At 35.1% G+C, this 19,468-nt stretch overlaps 1 long non-coding RNA gene across 1 annotated transcript; it reads right to left on the bottom strand.

Moving 5' to 3' along the window:
- Positions 1-436: 436 nt before the first annotated feature.
- Positions 437-16,187, bottom strand: LOC149144888 (uncharacterized). Its single transcript, XR_016264987.1, has 2 exons — positions 15,830-16,187; positions 437-1,100 (listed from the first exon to the last, which is right to left on the bottom strand). It is a non-coding gene; the product is annotated as an uncharacterized LOC149144888 (long non-coding RNA).
- Between the last annotated feature and the right edge of the window lie 3,281 nt (positions 16,188-19,468).

Genomic DNA, 19,468 nt, shown 5'->3' with positions numbered 1-19,468 from the left:
ACTCTTGAATCATATAAATAGATAAATTTCATCCTCTCTTTTATAGATTTTCATAAAAATATTATATTATTATTTTAATGAACTTACTATTATTTTTCTTATTTACCCTTTCAAATTATTTTATTAAATTATTTTTTTAATATATATTATTTATTCTAGTTAATTGAAATAAAAGTATTTTTTAACTTTTATTATTTAAAATACACTTTTCTCTATAAAATCAAATTAATCTTTGAAATATGAGTAATCACACAAATTCTTATAATCCCCAATTTAATCGTATAATTATATGTTTCCAAAACTAATTTTCAACTTTTATTATTCAAAATACACTTAACTAAAATCAAATTAATCTTTCAAATTTGAGTAATCACAAATTCTTATAATCCCGATTTTGTTCATATAATTATATTTTTCCAAAGACCTTTTTGTAAACACCATGTACACAATATTCCACCTATCACATTACACTCTTAACTATGAACTTGATTGAGCTACTTCCCTTGTCCAACTACAATCATTTCCGCCGACTTTGTGATTGGATTTGGTAGTCCATAATAACACTAAACACAGCAAAACAATATCTTCGTTCAAACATGTTACGATTACTATTGCTTTCCAGCTGGTCCTTTTTCGTTTGCTTGGAATCAGCAACATCATCTGCTTGTGAACGCCTCCCCGAGTCCCCAGCATCAATTTCCCTTCTGCCACACAGAGCAGGTCCCAGACACCTCCATGTTCCTCAATCAAAACATCTCTCATGGCACAATGCATAATTTCTCAGCAAGTCTAGCAATTATATATCTCCACGGGCAGTGTTCAGCGGACTGAACTCTTCGTGGTAGCAGCCTATACACAGGATGCTTTCCAAACAGAGGAATTACATCTAATTCTGACTCCGCCACAGCTATCAACAGTCTTCCAGACACCACCTCCACTGTAACAGGTGACAGTGACGATATCCACTAATTAATTTGCAGGCTCTCTGACTACACTTATTGCCCAAGAGCATTGCACCATGTCTTCATCAGTGAAGAACCAGACAAGAGTTGTTCACCTACTGCCTCAACATGGGAACCACCCTCTCTCCACTCTTGCTGCTGCAAATTGAAAGAGTGTGAAGGTGAGCATCGATAGCCAGGGTCACGCATTCGCTGTAGATCTCTAACATATGCATGCCTAACCATTGGATTTTCCTAATATCAGTATGGTAGAGATGTTTTAACCAATGTAATTTAAGTTAAACATTTAAGTTTAAAAAAAAAACTTGCTAAATCTAATTTGAGATAAGTCTAAACTAATAATATCTTCAATCCATATAAGAAGATAAATCTAAACTAATAATATCTTCAATCCATATAAGGATAACCAGCTAAGACAACTTTCTAACTCCATTATAATACAACTCCTGCAGTGCATTTGTGCACTAGTCATTCATTAGGTTACCACGATTCAAATCTTCTACACCCCAGGTTGCTCTACTTCAGACGTCAGTAAAATCACTCTAGCAGAGGTTATATTCTACACACGTAGAAAACGAATGTCTACACAGATGAGAAAACACAACTGATTTCTTTAGAAGCAACAGTGAGCAATTAACAAAATCTGTGTAAAAGATCGTCTATCTTTTACTGTAAGGAGCATTACAAATGACAAAGTTCTCATTTTTCTGAGTTTCACTGTGCATGGCTCTAACTTTAGTATTGTATTCGCACAACCATTTTAGCAATGTGGTTGATTTATATGGACATGTACAACTATATGAGTAAATGTGATTGATAAGAGTATATCAATTACAAATAATTATTAGGGTGTATCTTGTAACTATTTCTCATTATTCATAATTATATAAATAATAACAAATATATTTATAAAGGAATTTTTGAGATAAATTATATCAAAAATCTTGTGTTTCTAACAAGTTAGTGTGGTTTCCTATGAAGACTTAGATGAATGTTTTAATCTAATCATTTTAATATATTATGTAGAGATGAAACTATATTATATTGTTGTATAATATTAGGTTATTATATAATATAATATTTATATATTAATAGTTATTTTTCAAACTACAATATAATTAATATAGTATTATTTAGATATTAATAATAATAATTTATCTATCTTAATCATATTAAAATCAATAATTATTATATATTTATTAATATAGTTGTCAGTGTCTTTTATATATAATTGGAGTAAATTGATAATAAAATAAACTATATATATTAAAATAAAATTATATATATATATATATATATATATATATATATAACCCAAAAAATTAATATTATAAATATAATGGATTAATAAACTTCACCTGATTAATATTATAAACTCAAGTTCAAATGATTGGATGTTGGATCAATTTCAGTACTATTCTAAAATCACAATATTAAACCCTAAAATTAAACCAAATATAAAAAAACCTAACTTTTTAGAACCCAACCTTATAAACACTATGATTATTATTATAATATTTAAAATTAATATTATAAAATATACTATAAATATTATAAATCTTAAGATTAATATTATAAAACTCAATATTAAAAAATAGTTAATTAACCAACTTACATCTATCTTAAACATCTTTACACATCATACCTAGCGGCAGAATAAGCAGTGGGCTCAATAAGCCTCTCAACTCAATAATTATTAATGAAATTACCTTAATTTTAACACTAATAATTATTGTTGTTAAAACCCAATGCTATAAACCCAATATTTGAAACCCAACGTCAAATCGAGATTAATGAAAACCTACACTTACATAGATTCCTATCTGCACTTCAATAGCTTATTAATATACATTGATGGCTGAGTACATAGAGAAAAAATATATAGTAAGGAACAGATTCCTGTACAGTCAAACAGTTAGCTGTTTATGCTTTGAGCACCATTTGGCTGGCTGCCTGCGCCTGCTGAAGGTATACCCATCATAAGATTGAAAATTATGCCATACCCATTGTAAGAGAATTTGAATTATTAGGTTTTGTAATATTCCAATATATGATTACCCATTATAAGATTGAAAATGCCATACCCATTGTAAGAGAATACGCATGTCTCATGTTAGACAGTGATTAGTGTTCTTTCTTCGTCAAATAACACTCCAAGCAGAACGTATCAACACACTGCATCTTTCCTCATCTAATTTCCTCTTTGTCACACAAATATACGTTATACTGTAATACGAGAAATCTGTAACGAACGATCACAAAATCTTGCATAACAGTAACCTGTCGAAGATTGTTGCTAGGCATGTATTCATAAACAATCAACTTTTGCATTGCAATTTTTTTCAATTATTTGTTTTTCTCCCTATATCATTAGAAGGGAGTCGTATATTCGGGGATGGATAATTTTGATTCGAAAGACTCTGCAGCAAGCTTACATAGAGTATTTATAGTCTTCAAAAGGCTGACACAGTATCAAACTTACAGAGAGCACTCTAAAATGGGTTCATACCATCTCGTGGTAGCTCGCAAAATCGAAATGTATGAACTGAGGCTAAACCACCACTCTTAAATAACCAAACGACTTCTCAACCTAAATTCCCACTTATATTTGGTGTTTGGTGTTTTACAATTTGTCTCAATCCCAAAATGACTATGACCATTAGTCAACCTAAATTGTGTTGTGCTTAGTATAATTTCTATTTCTATATATTATCTTCTACACATATAAAAAATCTTTAAATATTAAGTATTGTGCAATTAGTGTAATAATTGGTTTTACTTCTTTTCATATCACCAATTCTACACCAAATTATTTTCATCCAACTAACCTATGATAATAAATCAATTATATGATTGACTTACTGTATATACGATATTTAATATTTATATCTCATTATATAAAATTATAAATCACATTAATAATTTTGTACTTAAAACTACAATAATATGTGCCATAGACAAATTCATCCAATTGCCCGTAGTAAGAGGCAACTTTTTAAATTTATAAGAACAATATAATAAGTTTTCATTGGATACGAAAGTTTTATTGTTCAACTTTTTCCATATGTGAAAAAATAAAACATAAAAATAAAATAATAAGCTTTTTTAATAGGCAGCATAAATTTTCTATTACACAAACTTCATACATTAAAAAATACAAATTTTTTATTTCTAATTAAATTTTAAATAAAACAATTAAGAATTTATATTAAAAACTTAAAGTATTACTTCATAAGACCCCCACAATTCTCTGTAATTACGCCGTAAGGCGTTTCCCTTTGAAATGGAGTGCCCCAGCCGCCACCGTGTCCTATTGTTGATCGTCGATTTGTGCTGTTAGACGATTGAATGATTTGTGATCGTTGAACAAACACTCATCCAGAACTGAACCGTTAATGAGAAAGCCGGACAAACGCACCACCAGCGAGCCATAGGTAGGAGCGGGAGCGGGAGCAGCCGAGGCCTTGAAATGCGAAGTTAGAAGTCTTGAATTCCTGCAGCCATGGCAGAACAGGTACTCCAGCTCTATTCCTTGAAGTCTTTTTATGGTTTGTTTTATGTATTTTGGATTTTTTAGGGTTTCTGCGGAAGAACAAGCGAGTGTCTGGAGTGAAGAAGATTTTGGTTTATTGAGCTATTTCAAATTCAACTGTTGTTTTTCTTACATTTCATAAAATGTAGCTTAGCACTAAAAGCTCTGTCAATGATTTCTGGTCTCTTAAGGTCTTCTCCACCAGCCCAAGTAGCTGCACTTTTTTAAATATGCCTGTAGATCAATGTTATTGCAAGGAAAATCAGATTCATTTAGACTTTATGATCCTTCAATTATAAAATATTCTTGTATTTGGCAGGCATGTGTGAAAAGGATTGAAGAAGATGAAACTGGGCATAAGCATTGTACCGAACAGTACTTCGACTCTTAGTTCTGTGTTGACAAATGTGTAAGCAGTTTTCGTGTAAGAATACACTTCTATTTACGATGTATCTGTAATCTTACTGACTTCAGTTCTGTCATGGCGCCTTGTAAAATGCAGGCTGCACACAAAATATTCGAGAAATTAAAATGATGAGGCATGAAAGTGGATTGAAAATTATAGAGATGCTTGGGCAATTTTGGAGATTTTCTTATTCCAGAAATTTATCATATTTTTCATTGAAAATCAAAATATTCATTTTTGTGCTTTCAAATGCTGAGGTTATTATTTAGAATTGAAGATTATTTTGGAAGTAATGGAAGCCCAAGCAGGTTAAACGTTGGTCGTGCTTCTAAAATCCGAACGAACTTGCTATGACTCTGATTGAATCATAATAAAGGAAAATTAATTTGGCTTGAATGTGAGTTAGCTGCAAAAGGGCATGGATGAAGTTTTGCTCATTTTAAAAAAATTTGCATCATTTGCTCATCTCTGGGAAATCATGCATTCATGCATTGTTCTTCTTATTATTATTATCCTAGGACAACCTTGTGGGATCCCCCTTTGCTTTGGAATATCTGGATGAAGGATGGCTGAACCACTGGCCATAATCGTGGCTGGTAATTCTAAGGGACATGACCAGATTTGGACTTATGTTCTCCCTATTGGCAACATGCTTTTGGGCAGGTGTTTTAACCAATTGAACCCTTCAGAGCCATTCTTGCATTATTATAGGCCATGGTTATAAGTTTCATAATCTTCACCCTAAAATTATCCTTAATGATTTTGTTAATTATGCTTCATGCGAGTAAATTCTACGATAATTTCAACCATATAACAGATTGGATTTTTTGCTATCTACATAAAATGCAACTGGGCTTGTCCAACAAGACTTTCTGGATGCCATCGATAAATACCTAACAACATGGCTTGTTGGGATAAACATAAAAGGATCCTTCACAGCTAGAGGTATTTAGATTGGGCAATCTTTGAGGGGTTTCCATGACACGTACCAAATTGGAGATTCAAAACTACTATTCCAGTGTCCAATAGTCTTTGACTTTTATCTAGTCTTTTGTTCAATGGTTTCCAGAGTATTCCCTATGTTCAGAGGTTTCCAGTGTTCCCTAGGTTCAGAGTTCTGTTGAGGGGGGTCCTTCCCATGTGTCTTTTAAAAATCAGCCAGTAACCCGTCATTAATTTCCAACATCCGATATTGCTCCACATGTCACCTGCTGTTTAGGATTTCTTTCCCAAACCCTAATCTCTTAGGCCTATCTCTCCCTCGAAAGAAATCCCTGCAAGGATTTGCTGCTGAGATATTTCCATCCCAATATTGTGCATCAGAGGGCTTCAGGGTCATTTAAGAGGGATTCATAAAATGTAGCTTAGCACTAAAAGCTCTGTCAATGATTTCTGGTCTCTTAAGGTCTTCTCCACCAGCCCAAGTAGCTGCACTTTTTTAAATATGCCTGTAGATCAATGTTATTGCAAGGAAAATCAGATTCATTTAGACTTTATGATCCTTCAATTATAAAATATTCTTGTATTTGGCAGGCATGTGTGAAAAGGATTGAAGAAGATGAAACTGGGCATAAGCATTGTACCAGACAGTACTTCGACTATTAGTTCTGTGTTGACAAACGTGTAAGCAGTTTTCGTGAAGAATACACTTCTATTTACGATGTATCTGTAATCTTACTGACTTCAGTTCTTTCATGGCGCCTTGTAAAATGCAGGCTGCACATAAAATATTCGAGAAATTAAAATGATGAGGCATGAAAGTGGATTGAAAATTATAGAGATGCTTGGGAAATTTTGGAGATTTTCTTATTCCAAAAATTTATCATATTTTTCATTGAAAATCAAAATATTCATTTTTGTGCTTTCAAATGCTGAGGTTATTATTTAGAATTGAAGATTATTTTGGAAGTAATGGAAGCCCAAGCAGGTTAAATGTTGGTCGTGCTTCTAAAATCCGAACGAACTTGCTATGACTCTGATTGAATCATAATAAAGGAAAATTAATTTGGCTTGAATGTGAGTTAGCTGCAAAAGGGCATGGATGAAGTTTTGCTCATTTAAAAAAAAATTGCATCATTTGCTCATCTCTGGGAAATCATGCATTCATGCATTGTTCTTCTTATTATTATTATCCTAGGACAACCTTGTGGGATCCCCCTTTGCTTTGGAATATCTAGATGAAGGATGGCTAAACCACTGGCCATAATCGTGGCTGGTAATTCTAAGGGACATGACCAGATTTGGACTTATGTTCTCCCTGTTGGCAACATGCTTTTGGGCAGGTGTTTTAACCAATTGAACCCTTCAGAGCCATTCCTGCATTATTATAGGCCATGGTTATAAGTTTCATAATCTTCACCCTAAAATTATCCTTAATGCTTTTGTTAATTATGCTTCATGCGAGTAAATTCTAAGATAATTTCAACCATATAACAGATTGGATTTTTTGCTATCTACATAAAATGCAACTGGGCTTGTCCAACAAGAGTTTCTGGATGCCATCGATAAATACCTAACAACATGGCTTGTTGGGATAAACATAAAAGGATCCTTCACAGCTAGAGGTATTTAGATTGGGCAATCTTTGAGGGGTTTCCATGACACGTACCAAATTGGAGATTCAAAACTACCTATTCCAGTGTCCAATAGTCTTTGACTTTTATCTAGTCTTTTGTTCAATGGTTTCCAGAGTATTCCCTATGTTCAGAGGTTTCCAGTGTTCCCTAGGTTCAGAGTTCTGTTGAGGGGGGTCCTTCCCATGTGTCTTTTAAAAATCAGCCAGTAACCCGTCATTAATTTCCAACATCCGATATTGCTCCACATGTCACCTGCTGTTTAGGATTTCTTTCCCAAACCCTGATCTCTTAGGCCTATCTCTCCCTCGGAAGAAATCCCTGCAAGGATTTGCTGCTGAGATATTTCCATCCCAATATTGTGCATCAGAGGGCTTCAGGGTCATTTAAGAGGGATTCATAAAATGTAGCTTAGCACTAAAAGCTCTGTCAATGATTTCTGGTCTCTTAAGGTCTTCTCCACCAGCCCAAGTAGCTGCACTTTTTTAAATATGCCTGTAGATCAATGTTATTGCAAGGAAAATCAGATTCATTTAGACTTTATGATCCTTCAATTATAAAATATTCTTGTATTTGGCAGGCATGTGTGAAAAGGATTGAAGAAGATGAAACTGGGCATAAGCATTGTACCGGACAGTACTTCGACTATTAGTTCTGTGTTGACAAACGTGTAAGCAGTTTTCGTGTAAGAATACACTTCTATTTACGATGTATCTGTAATCTTACTGACTTCAGTTCTGTCATGGCGCCTTGTAAAATGCAGGCTGCACACAAAATATTCGAGAAATTAAAATGATGAGGCATGAAAGTGGCTTGAAAATTATAGAGATGCTTGGGCAATTTTGGAGATTTTCTTATTCCAGAAATTTATCATATTTTTCTTTGAAAATCAAAATATTCATTTTTGTGCTTTCAAATGCTGAGGTTATTATTTAGAATTGAAGATTATTTTGGAATTAATGGAAGCCCAAGCAGGTTAAACGTTGGTCGTGCTTCTAAAATCCGAACGAACTTGCTATGACTCTGATTGAATCATAATAAAGGAAAATTAATTTGGCTTGAATGTGAGTTAGCTGCAAAAGGGCATGGATGAAGTTTTGCTCATTTTAAAAAAATTTGCATCATTTGCTCATCTCTGGGAAATCATGCATTCATGCATTGTTCTTCTTATTATTATTATCCTAGGACAACCTTGTGGGATCCCCCTTTGCTTTGGAATATCTAGATGAAGGATGGCTGAACCACTGACCATAATCGTGGCTGGCAATTCTAAGGGACATGACCAGATTTGGACTTATGTTCTCCCTGTTGGCAACATGCTTTTGGGCAGGTGTTCTAACCAATTGAACCCTTCAGAGCCATTCCTGCATTATTATAGGCCATGGTTATAAGTTTCATAATCTTCACCCTAAAATTATCCTTAATGCTTTTGTTAATTATGCTTCATGCTAGTAAATTCTACGATAATTTCAACCATATAACAGATTGGATTTTTTGCTATCTACATAAAATGCAACTGGGCTTGTCCAACAAGACTTTGTGGATGCCATCGATAAATACCTAACAACATGGCTTGCATTATATTACTTCTAAACCAGATTCATTATTAGTTCCTCATTTTCTATTTCAGATATAGCAATTAGGTAAATCACCCATCTTATAGGACTAACAATGCCTCGCGAGGCTACCAATTGTCTTCTCTGAGATTATCAAATATCGGTCGTATTTGGTGTGGACTATCTCTGAAGCCTGTAATATGCGAGGTAGTAAGATTCAAGAAAGATAATATTATTTTAGTTTATTTTCCATGCGAAATTGAAATGATAGAAGCATATTTTTATATGAATGAAAGGCTTGTATGTGTCTTTTGACCCACAAGCAAGCTTGTCTCTGTTGTACATACTACAAATAACGTTTGTGGTGTTAACAGTTCGAGGTCATTCTTCTGGATTTTCTAGCGAAAGAATGTCTAATTCCCCATGATAAATTAGGATTTATGCAAACCCAATATTGGTGCATTTGCTTCATTACCACGGCAGAATTGCTTCGAACTATTGCGAATTTGTCTAATTTCTCCAAGATAAATTAGGGTTTATGTAGACCAAAACCAACGTTGTTGCATTTACTTCTTTACCATGATAGGCTTGCTTCTAAATATTGCGAGTTTGTGCTTTATTTTCGAGCCATTCTATGTATTTTGTAGTGCAAATTATAATGTCATGAATTAACTGCCTATTGCAAGGTTAAAATTTATGTCTTTTTTGAGTGATTTACATACAGATTTTAAAGCTGCTGCGACGAAAAGCAAAATTAACGAGGATAATTTCTTTTAAAAGCGTTTTCATTGTAGTGAAAAGTCTAATTAATTACAGTTCACCGCCCGCCTTAACTGTATAGCAAATGTTGTACTTTGCAAGCCTGAATTTTGAAGGACGAAATCTGATGTTAATCATCGTAGACTGACTCGAGAATCCAGAAGCTGCGTCATATCCACACGTTGTGTTCCAGGTTTGATCGTCGCCAGTCAAGAAAAGGTTCTGCCGCCATTAATAATTTGCAAGATTTTTTATGCATTTCAAAACTTTGCAACGTCTGAACATGCTTATTCAATTTCGAATACCGAGGAATCAATGACCAGTGAGTCAAATTCACAACTGTTTTTTCAATCTCTCGTCAGTCTTCAGATGTCTTAATGGATTTGCCGGTCAGTTACCATCCTTACATCTTATAGAGTAACATTGATTTGAAAGGGGTTTACACATGTTTGCTTCATATTTTGTACAGATTTGCCAGCACTCTCAACCGCTTTACGAATCAATTTTACTTCCCCTTTAAAATATATAAATGTGTGAAAATATTCTCATGTTTTCAGAAGCCCCCTTATTGTCGCAGGCGTCTCTGTAACTGTGATGATATCTAAGATCCCTAACTCTGTAATTTTTTTAGCATTTTCATGCTGACGATTTGTTTAGAATTATTTGGAAATGCTATGAAATGGATTGGTTCACCAAAATAGTGGATATGGGTTACATTGTTACTGCTTGATTATTGAATGATTAGTTCTGCACTGTAAGACTGTTTGCGCTATTGAAAGACCAGACAACCTTTATGCTAGAATTGCTATCTTATTATTTGAACATAAAGGAAGTTTTAAAATATATATATATATATATATAAAATGTAAAAAATTAAAAAACCTTAGTGATCTACTAAAATTTAGGGCAAAAATCTTCCCATAACATTACAGTGTCTCCCCATAATATTTCAGTGATAACAAAGCAGAAATCGTGCCAGCTTGGATGGTAATTAAAGATGGAACCACCGGAAGCAATTTTTTGGCAAAAATATACAAAATCTTGGGCCCTAAAAATCTTCCCATAACATTACAGTGTCTCCCCATAACATTTTAGTGATAACAAAGCAGAACTCGTGCCAGCGTGGTTCGTTTTTTTCTTGAATCAGGTTGCAGTAACACTAAGCTACATTGAGTTAACAACAACAAAATTTTAAATTGAGTAACACACATTCCAAGTTAGCCCAAGGCCTTGTGCAGCAATTATCCCCGAATTACCCCTTTCTAACAAGAGGCAAACAAATAATCATGTTTATCAGGGATAGCAAATGCATGAAATACATCAACTAAAACATGCAAGATGAATATACTGAATGTTAGATTTTTTGTTAATCTTCACATATCCTCTGGACCTGCATCTCCTAGAAAGCAAGGTTTTGTCTTACTGTCTATGTAAGGACAGTTGAATAGTACTTTAGGAAGGTTAACTGACCCTTGCTTTATGAATAGCCCTTTAGGAAGAAAAAATCATTTTAGCCTTTATCTATAGAGAAGTATTGAATACATTTAATTAAATAATAAAAAAATATATAATGAGGCAAAAACAAACTGTCACAAAAAAAGACAGACAGAGGAGAATGCAATAGAGAAGACAGCATGATAATCAGGAAACAACTTGAATAGATAAATTGTAGTCACACTCTGTAAGTGTGGGAGAATTCCAGATAATGTATAGCAAGGTATAATTCATTTATTGCAGAAAGCAATGGCACCACACCAAAGGAGCATTGGAAAATGTTTTCAGTTGAAAAGGAGGATAAAGAAAAAGTGGCAACATACTTCAGGTAGTCTGAGCCTACTTCTTACATCAATGCTCCACCGGTTGGCGCCCTTGCATTTTTCCATGGTCATCCTTCCTAGCTAGCATGTGAAAATTAATGTGCACCAAATTCCTCTCACAGAATTGAATATATTTGTACTCAAAATCTCACCCCAATGAAAAGCCCAAATAAACCATGCACCTGGCAAAGTGCACAGGCAGGCACAGTGGATGCAGGAAGCTTGCAATGGCGGTGGTTTAGGATTATTTGATTTTCATGGCCACCATGGCTAAGTGGGTAGTACACAATCAAGCACACTGGATGCAGGAGCTTGAGTCCTTTATGCTAGAATTGCTATCTTATTATTTGAACAGAAAGGAAGTTTTAAAAAATATATATATAAAATGTAAAAAATTAAAAAGCCTTAGTGATCTACTAAAATTTAGGGCAAAAATCTTCCCATAACATTACAGTGTCTCCCCATAATATTTCAGTGATAATAAAGCAGAAATCGTGCCAGCTTGGATGGTAATTAAAGATGGAACCACCGGAAGCAATTTTTTGGCAAAAATATACAAAATCTCGGGCCCTAAAAATCTTCCCATAACATTACAGCGTCTCCCCATAACATTTTAGTGATAACAAAGCATAACTCGTGCCAGCGTGGTTCGTTTTTTTCTTGAATCGGGTTGCAGTAACACTAAGCTACATTGAGTTAACAACAACAAAATTTTAAATTGAGTAACACACATTCCAAGTTAGCCCAAGGCCTTGTGCAGCAATTATCCCCGAATTACCCCTTTCTAACAAGAGGCAAACAAATAATCATGTTTATCAGGGATAGCAAATTCAGGAAATACATCAACTAAATCATGCAAGATGAATATACTGAATGTTATATTTTTTGTTAATCTTCACATATCCTCTGGACCTGCATCTCCTAGAAAGCAAGGTTTTGTCTTACTGTCTATGTAAGGATAGCTGAATAGTACTTTAGGAAGGTTAACTGACCCTTGCTTTATGAATAGCCCTTTAGGAAGAAAAAATCATTTTAGCCTTTATCTATAGAGAAGTATTGAATACATTTAATTAAATAATAAAAAAATATATAATGAGGCAAAAAAAACTGTCACAAAAAAAGACAGACAGAGGAGAATGCAATAGAGAAGACATCATGATAATCAGGGAACAACTTGAATAGATAAATTGTAGTCACACTCTGTAAGTGTGGGAGAATTCCAGATAATGTAAGGTTGACTAATGCATTTTATTTCCAAAGCACTGCAATTCTCTATCGTATATTTTTCTCTCTAATATTTGTCCACTGTGAATACATCATTTTTCCTGCTAAAATTAAAATATTTCAGTGGATGGTATGTCTTTTATTTGCTATACATTCATGCCTTAATCAATAATTTTGATTCCAATTGCTGAGCACTCTAGTGTTGCGAACACAAGCTCAATATCTCTCTTTGATCACTGGAATTTTTTCCAATATTTGATACCAAAGCTAATGGTCTGTTCATAAGGAAGGCCAGACTTTAATTTTCAGGTTGGTTACCTATTTGAAAAAGAACAAGCAATACAACAAACACCCATGCAAATTAGAAGTCTCAAAGTACACCAGAACCATGGCTGTAGCTAGCTTGACTTTCTTCTTTGTCTAAAACAGATCTGGTTGTAAAATTTAACAGCATGGGATTTCATCTGGAAGCTGCAAATGGGAATTCCATTATTGAACAAGATCATTTAGCGTTCTGGAAGAAGATGAAGTCAAACATACCATATGAACTGCTAGGATCAATAAATGGGAAACTAATAATCACAGGACTCTTACTTGTAGCATTTTGAGCATTAATGATCAAATGACTCACATCAGCAGTGCCAAAACACCAAAAGAAAAATGGGGCACACGTGTGTGAAAATAAAGCTATAACTGTGAGATTTGTCTGAGGGAACTTCACCAAATAAAGAGGAGGCTCCTAATATGTAGCCAAACACAACAATCAATTGAAATTCAAGATGTTTAACATTTATGAATATCAAGCTGTCATCTTAAGATATAGCTGAGGAAGTTTTCACAAATAAAGATGACAACATAAGATGTGGCCAACAACATCAATCACTTCAAAAAATTGTTAGAGATGCTGGCACCTGTTGAGGCACCAATTCAAAATGTACATGCAGTCATCCCCTTGCTTGCATTACTAGCCTAATCTTATGACAGTCTCGTCACTTCATTTGACATAGAACCCAGATCGCCATAATAATGCAAGAGAAGACGTGAAAGAAATATTCAAGGTTGATAACAAAAAACACAGTTTTCTTTCAGCAAGTAGGAACAAGAAGTTCGAGAAAAAGGTTTTTGATCTGGCACGAAAATGAGATTCACTTGCAATTATATTTTTTGTTGCTAAAATAACAAGGTATAATTCATTTATTGCAGAAAGCAATGGCACCACACCAAAGGAGCATTGGAAAATGTTTTCAGTTGAAAAGGAGGATAAAGCAAATGTGGCAACATACTTCAGGTAGTTTGAGCCTACTTCTTACATCAATGCTCCACCGGTTGGCACCCTTGCATTTTTCCGTGGTCATCCTTCCTAGCAAGCATGTGAAAATTAATGTGCACCAAATTCCTCTCACAGAATTGAATATATTTGTACTCAAAATCTCACCCCAATGAAAAGCCCAAATAAACCATGCACCTGGCAAAGTGCACAGGCAGGCACAGTGGATGCAGGAAGCTTGCAATGGCGGTGGTTTAGGATTATCTGATTTTCATGGCCTCCATGGCTAAGTGGGTAGTACACAATCAAGCACACTGGATGCAGGAGCTTGAGTTTGCAATTGTAATGGCGGTGGTTTATTGTATTTTTTTTCAACTAAAAAAATTGTGTTTGGAGCAGTTTTCAGATATATATAATTTTGCTTGAGATTGGACCGCGTTTGGAGCAATTTTCAGATATATATAATTTTGTTTGAGATTAGACCTCCCTACTTAACTATTAACCATTAAACCACGTCCTAAAAACTATTGAAGATGTCTGAATGGCTAAGTGGTTCGTTATAAATATGGTAACTGATTACGATGCAATGGGAAAACACCTTCAGTGTCGCTTGAACCTGCGCCCAAATGGATACCTTGAATGTATATGTTTCGCAAGACGCTGGGAGCTGCCAATGCAGACAATTTATAGCAGCACAGGGTGGGATTCGTATGCATGGGCCTTCTCGGCACCTGCCAAAATGGTGGACGTCATTGTTCACAGAGTATAATTTACCTTACGCCTAGGGCACAGCCTGCCGGGATTCAACACCGCAAGCGGACCTACGAGGTGAGCAAGCACTGTGAGCAGGAGAAACGAATGCTTGAGAGGACCTGTTCCGGTTGTGCGAATGGAGCAAATGAATGTTTGGTGCAAGGGATCGTTTGAAATTGCGCGGGTGTTGGTTGCCAAAATGGTGGATGTCATTGTTCACAGAGTATAATTTACCTTACGCTTGGGAGCCTGCTGGGATTCAACACCGCGAGCGGACCTGCGAGGTGAGCAAGCACCATGAGCGGGAGAAACGAATGCTCGAGAGAAGTTGTTCCGGTTGTGCGAATGGAGCAAATGAACAAGCACCGTGAGCGGGAGAAACGAATGCTCGAGAGGACCTGTTCCGGTTGTGCAAATGGAGCAAATGAATGTTTGCGCGAGGGCTCGTTCGAAATTGTGCGGGTGTTGGTTGCCAGCGCAGCGGGTGCCAGCTCGGAGGTGGTGGGTCAAAGAAGCGTTAATTAGTGTCATATGTTATTGATGGCTTTACATAGTGTTATATGTTATCTATTGCCTTACGGCGTTTTCTTTGCAACGTCTCATGCAAATGCTAATATATTACAAAGCCTTACAAACCCTTGACTTTTGCAATTCTTTGTATCATAGATTCAGATTCCAAACCCTAACGTGTACATTTTCACCGCATACTCACTGGAATATCATTCAATATTACAATTTAGAAAATATAAAAATTAAACACAATTATTTTATTTGCAATAGAAATATTACTGTCAAAATTGTGTTCCAGTAAATGTAAGAACTAATGACTACTAATCACGCTCTCTCTTTTTAAGATATTATACTTCGAAAGTCATGTAACAAAGTGACCACACTCGCTCTCTTTATAGAGATTATACCTCAGATTTAAAAGAAATTTAATAAAATGAAACCATCGTTGTTAAAGAGTTAATAATAATTACCAGCACTTTCTGTAAGGTTAACCAGCAGCCACAGATGAGTTGGACGAGTCTCTCTTCTTCAAGATTTCTAAGGGCGGTATCTTCAAATTGGGATGCTTTCTCTCGTTGTTGAGATTGAAGAATCCCAACTTGAAGATACCGCTCTCAGAAACCCTGCTCTAGTTATCCGTCATGAACGCGACTAACAATATGCTGTTCGATGCTGCATCGGCCGCTTCACGAAGTTTCAGCTCCATTCCGAATCTCTCTATAGGGCAGACACATAGAGTCAAGTCGGGTAACAAGCTCCTTATATAGTGTTCACAACTAAAACTCATCTGATTTGTGTGGTGTTTATTCAACATTTTTTTTTCAATGCAACCCTGTTCAACATTACAGTCAATACGTCATATCTGCACCAACCGTACGTGGTTTTCGTTGAACAGATATTGTAATGGACGGCAAAATTGACTCCCTCCTCGAAATGTACGATTCTAGAAACCAATAACTAAAACGAATGCCATCATGTCAAGAAAACCCTAGAAACTAATAATTAATAAAGCAAACTTTATTGGAAAATCCATATAGTAATTAAGATATCCATATAGTGGAACTACGGTTTGGGACTTCCCATCCTTCTTACTGAGTCCCACCCACAATGAACACGATCTTAGCTGGTGTGGTCTCCATATATAGATATCTATGGGCGCCGGCCCTCATTATATACCACGTGTGAAATGATCGGATGCGGTACGACGATTGACGCTAAAGCACGGATATGTAGTTATATAAGGATCCGGACGGGCATTACTATGCCAATAGTAGCTCGAGAAGCTAACCACAAGAAACTAATAATTAATAAAGCAAACTTTATTGACCATACTGACCCGCCATTATTAACACTGTCAAAATCTTGATAAACGTCGTTATCATTCAAAATATCAACGCAACCACTATCGGATAAGTTATAATCTTATCTACCCTCATGAAGAGGGTAAGCCTTATCAACTCCTTCTAGAGGCTCTTCTGACAATAGCGCGTCTCCCATCTATCTATGCCATATCCAATTCCTTAAATATCTTCCTATCACCATGATCTCAAGTATCTGAAGTGAAATATGATCAGTTTCCTACGTGTGAATCGTTCTCTCAACGAAGAAAATTGGCACAACAATTAGTATGCATTCATATAAGGCAACCTTTAACAGCCCTTATGAAGAGGGTAAACCTTATCTACTCAGAATAGTCTTTAATGGGTTCCTGACAAAGCTCACAGCCTAATCATGCTCAATCATGGTTGACCTTGTTAAATGTGGTTTACTATGGTTTGACCATGTAGTCTATGGCTGACCATTGTTTAGTAGGTTTGATCATGGTTGAACATTGTTGACTATGGTTGAACTTATCAACCATGTTTGACAATGGCGACCATATTTGACCATGATTGAGCTTGTTTGACCATGACGTTGATGACAGATATGTGACCACTATTGAAGTAGTCATCAACCAGGGGAGAAAACCCGATCACAGACCCCAATTAGACCCACTTTCATTTGGAGCGATAATCTCTGACTCGTATGTGGGCTCGATTCCCACTCCAAGGTAAGAGATTATTTCTACAAGCTCTAAACAATGTCTAATGTTAGCAATATTTTAATCCTTACCTTTATAGGTACTTTGATTTACAGGAAATAATAATCCTTTTAGGATTAGGGAGGTTAATTGTTAGACCGAATGGAGCTAAAGAACAATAAGAAACGTTCTATTACTAAATATAAGTAAAATTTTTAATGATTGTAAACTTATTAAAATATTGGTTCATTTGACAACCATTAAAAATGAAATTCACATCAAGACTGATCAAATAGTTACAACTGAATTGCAAATTCTCATAAGTTTATACAAATATATAAGATTCACACACTACAAACATTAACAATTACCATAAAGAAAAGACACATCTATCATTCTAGAAAAGTGAATTACATTGATCGCTAAATAAGGCCTTAGTTATAAAATATTGCAAGAAAGGAGTTTTAGGTGGAACATTTATCCTTTCAATTTTTTGCTTCCTCCTCACCGCCCTTTCATAATGGGGTATCTTTCCTACTTATACATTAAATTACTGTTACAAAAATTACATTTGATAAGTAACTCCTTTGGCATCATTATGGCATGAGGACTTATCGAGAATTAATTGTTGTCGATATGCCTTTCAAGCTACATGGATATTCATGATTTTAGAGATCCTGGGACTATCCATCTTTATTAATTACCTCTCTCCTTTCAATGCCTAGTCAACCAACCACTTAATATCCTTATTCATATCAATAGTGTAATAGTCAAGTTAAGTTGCCTCTTTGGTGGGAGTGATTATAATTTTTTCTATCAAATCATCTTCCACCTTTGGAATCTGCTCAATTTCAGTGACCACATTAGCCTTGGATTTAGGTATTTATTTGAGATTTAATCTAATGGAGGTGGAGCCAGGTAGATATTCCATGGTTTCAAGTTCCCATTCCTATATCATTTCAGTGATGACACCCAACATAGTGGCTTTATTAGGCATTATTTTATCTGTTTCACATTGATTTCCGTACATTGATTAGAAATTGATATTTTGCTTTTTGTCTTTTATCTAGTGAGGGTAGTGAGTCTGGAGCATCCCATTGCTTCTTTTTCCCATTGATGATTAGGCTGTGAGCTTTGTTGGATGCATGTTGAGCTTCCAATTGGGCATTACTTTCACTATTTATCTGCTTCAATTGCATGATGTACTCTTGGATATGCCCCAAAGTTTCCATGAAAGAATGTTGGGTGTTTTGAAAATCATTGTTTATTTTATGGCCTATTCTTTAAGTACCATAAGGTTAGCCTAGAACTTCTGAGCTCACTCCACTTCAACACTAACATCTTTTTTGTGACTTTCCTTTAGCATCTTTAACTCATTGATATGTTATTCCTTCAGTTATGTTATTTGTTATTCCTATTGAGACCTAAAGGAATCTGATAGTGTTGTACATTGTTCCTCTAGTTTTTCCTATCATTCGATATCCATTAGTTTCTTCTAGTATTTCAGATGTCTCTATAGTGATGCTACCATTTGAGTGAGTTACTCCACATCCATGGATAAACTTTGGTTGGTGCCTTTGTTTACAGTGGCAAGGGATATAGGTTGTGTCCAATGTGAATTTTTTATTTCTTTGGGTAGAAACACTCCATGTTATTCTTTACTCAAGGTCATCGAAAATTTTAGCTTCATCTCCAGGAACTCCTATCTTTCTTCTTTTGGGGACATTGTAGATGAAGGCCTTCCTAGTTTTTCTATAATAATATTCTCCCAATTCACCAACTTCATGATCGAGATCTCTGGGATTATCAACAATAGGTGTATCTCATGTTTGTTTAAAAATCAATGAAATATAGGAAATCATATTCTAGGTAACAATAGAACTTTGTAGCATGGTAGTTATCATATTGCTTGTATTCATCACTTCCTTTTGTTGGGAATATTCCATGGGATTCATCTTTCTCCTTCCTCCTATTGGAATCCTTTTCTAATACATCCACCTCCATTTGTGGTTCCTCATCATAAATAATATTATGTTTTATAGTTGGGGCCCCGACCTGGGCCATCCTTTCTTATTCCTTTATCATTTAA

Source organism: Pinus tabuliformis, chromosome X (genome assembly GCF_031772625.1).
Source record: "Pinus tabuliformis cultivar Carrire ecotype Pingquan chromosome X, CPIR1, whole genome shotgun sequence".
Classification (NCBI taxonomy): domain Eukaryota; kingdom Viridiplantae; phylum Streptophyta; class Pinopsida; order Pinales; family Pinaceae; genus Pinus; species Pinus tabuliformis.
This window is presented reverse-complemented; position numbering and strand designations above follow the sequence as displayed.